The sequence below is a fragment of the Callorhinchus milii genome, unplaced genomic scaffold (genome assembly GCF_018977255.1).
Source record: "Callorhinchus milii isolate IMCB2004 unplaced genomic scaffold, IMCB_Cmil_1.0 Scaffold7, whole genome shotgun sequence".
NCBI lineage: Eukaryota > Metazoa > Chordata > Chondrichthyes > Chimaeriformes > Callorhinchidae > Callorhinchus > Callorhinchus milii.
In genome coordinates, this window is record NW_024704748.1 from 3,810,301 (window position 1) to 3,813,329 (window position 3,029).

The following is a 3,029-nucleotide window of genomic DNA, read 5'->3' on the forward strand; positions in this document are numbered from 1 at the left end:
GTGAAATAATAATAATAATAATAATCCTTGCGTTTGATATAGCCCCTTATCATGTTTTAAAACACTTCACAGAATATACTGTAAAGTGAATTGGCTGTATGTTTTGTGGGAGAAATGCAGCAGCCAAGTGCTCACAGCAGTGTCCCACAAAAACTGTCTCAGATTGAGTGACCAAATTATTATTATTTTATTTATTTGTTGAAGGGATTATTACCTACAGAAAGCGATCCGCCAATCAACTAACAACCGGCATGTATGTTACTAGCTGTACCCGTTGCAGATACCCTTGCAACCAGTTTAACTAGACAGACGCAGCGTTGCTGCATTGTCGAAGATGCTTTCCTTCAGAGAAGATGTTAAACTGAGGACCTAGGAGGCAGAGGTCAGCTCGCTCAGGTGGATGTTAAAGATCCCAGGGCACTACTTCAAAAGGGAAGGACATTTCTTTCAGTTTTCTGCTCCCCACCCCTCCCCAATTCCCCACTTAAATAAAATAATACTGGTCATTCGCTTCACGACCGCTTGCGAGACATCGCTGTGTGCAAATTGGCTGCCACGTTCAATGAATACACAAGTCACTCTACATCATAGAAAGCACATGGTAAGGAGCTATATCAAATGCACGATTTATTATTATTATTATGATTATTATTATTAGGAGTACTATTATCATTGTACAAGTGAATATCCATATTGAATTGAATCCAGATTGAATCATTTAAGTTGTTTCAACATTATTAAAATAATTTAACAAGAGAGCAGAAGACAATAACACAGATATTTTGTCACTTCTACAAAAGAGAGCGCTTTCCAGGATGTGGATATCTTTATATCCCTTGCCTGATCGGGGATATTGAGGATATTTTAATGCAAAATATGTATTCTTGTAACATTACGTAACATCTGCCAGCAACCCAGGTGCCTAATCGCCCCCCAATCCCTTTTAAGCCACCATTGCCTCTTCCAGTAACCAATTTTATATCATTAGAAAACATCAGAGTCTTGTTCGCTAACCCCTCATCTGGCCCAATCTAGTTTATGATTGCCATCTGCTTTCCTCTGCTTGACACAATTTGTAGCCAATTCAGATCCTCTATGTTTGCACCTACTCTAACCGTTGCTCGCAGGCTTTTTTAGTTAATAATAATGATAATATTTATATTTCGTAATAATATGATAGTAATAATAATATAGATTTGGTGTAGCGCTTTTCACGTCAGGAGGACGTCCCAAAAAGCCTCACAGAACTTTACTGTGAAGTGTAGTGACTCTGTATTTGTAGAGCAACGCAGCAGACAATTTTTAACGTCCAGTCGAAGAGGCACGCGAAGAGGGAGCGCGGTTTAACGTCTCATGTGGAAGGACGGCACCTCCAACAAATGCAGTGCACCCCCACCAAGCACTGCCTCAGAGTGTCGGGCCAGACTTTATGAGTTCCAAGTGCCGGTGTGGGGACTTGAATCCCCCAACCTTCTGATTCAGAGGCGAGACTGCCACCGACTGAGCCATAGGCTCATACAGTAAAATGTGTTATTCATTCAGGAGATTGTAAAAATGCTGCTTCCTGAAGATAATCATTCACTGCTGCCCTGATCGTGAACCCACGACTACCTTAGCTATCCTTTAGAGGGCCTGCTAGCTCTATCTTGCTCCTCTTGTTACGAGTGCAATTTTCCGAATTGGTCTCTGTCTCTTCCTCGCCCGTCGAAAAGCATATTACAACTCTTCCGCCTTTGCCGTGCGTAATTGGCTGCCGTGATTCGCCCACAAAATACACTGTCAATTCACTTGGCAGTATGTTCTGTGAAGCGCTTTGAGACGTCTCAACGACGTGCCAAGGCTCTGTCCTGTAGCTCAGTGGTTAGAGCGCTCGCCTCACAAGCGAGAGACCTGGGTTCGATTCCCGGCAGGGCGAAATCTTGGACAAGTTTCCTTACTCCACACTCCTGATAATAATCCTTCAAGAAAAATTATTTGGTCACTTCAATCCACGACTGTTTGTGGGACACTGCTGTGCGCAATTGGCTGCCGCGTTTCGCCCACAAAATATACAGTCAATTCACTTTACAGTATATTCCGTGAAGCACTTTGAGACGCCTAAAAGACGTGAAAAGTGCAATATCAAATGCAAGGATTATTATTATCTCTTTTTTTATTTGTAAATCTCAGTAGTATGCCTAATATGGTGGCGAAATTCCGATCACAACCCTAGATCAACAACTACAAATGATCAGTGTTGATATTAATAATAATCCTTGCATTTGATATAGCGCCTTATCACATCATTAAGACACTGCAAAGGACTTCACAGAATACACTGTAAAGTGAATTGACTGTGTATTTTGTGGGGGAATCATGGCAGCCAATTGCACATGGCATTTGTAATAATCTCTGCATTTTAGATAGCGTTTCACACAGGGAGGACATGTCAAGGCACTTCACAGGATCCATGAGCAAAGATTAGACAGTTGTGAAAAGAGATACCTGAGAGGGTACCTCACAGAGGTGTAGAACACTTTAAACGGGATTGCAAAAGTGAACTCAGTAAACCCAATATTTTTGGAAATGCCAAGACAGTAGAACAAGAGGCCACAGGTTTAGAGTTGAGAAGGCTGACAGGTACCAGGAAATATTTCTTTACCCAGCAGCTAATTAAGGACACACAGATTCATTAAAAGAAACAGTGTGATGCTGTAGAGTGGGTATTCTGGAAGGGTGAGATCTAATGGGTCAAAGAGCTTTCTTCGAACGAAACTCATTTGAAATCTTGTGAAATTCTCAAACCCTGTCTTAGTATTTGAAACCAGTTTTCAATAGCTTTTATCCAGGAGAATTGAAGCTCAATGCCTTTGTCATTTTTTTGACCTGAATGACATGGCTCATGGTCTCAGAGGCTGGCTGAGGTACCGAGGTTTAATGGAGTAGGGTTACATACACAGCGTCAAGAAATGTATCATAAGATACAATTCACAATTTAGCAGCACCGTTTGAGAAATGGGCTGCTAAGCAACAGAATTTCTCATTTATTT

At 41.4% G+C, this 3,029-nt stretch overlaps 1 non-coding gene across 1 annotated transcript; it reads left to right on the top strand.

Annotated features, from left to right (window-relative positions):
- The first annotated feature begins 1,843 nt into the window (after positions 1–1,843).
- On the top strand, positions 1,844–1,915 carry trnav-cac. The gene has a single exon. It is a non-coding gene; the product is annotated as a tRNA-Val (tRNA).
- The last annotated feature ends 1,114 nt before the right edge of the window (positions 1,916–3,029 follow it).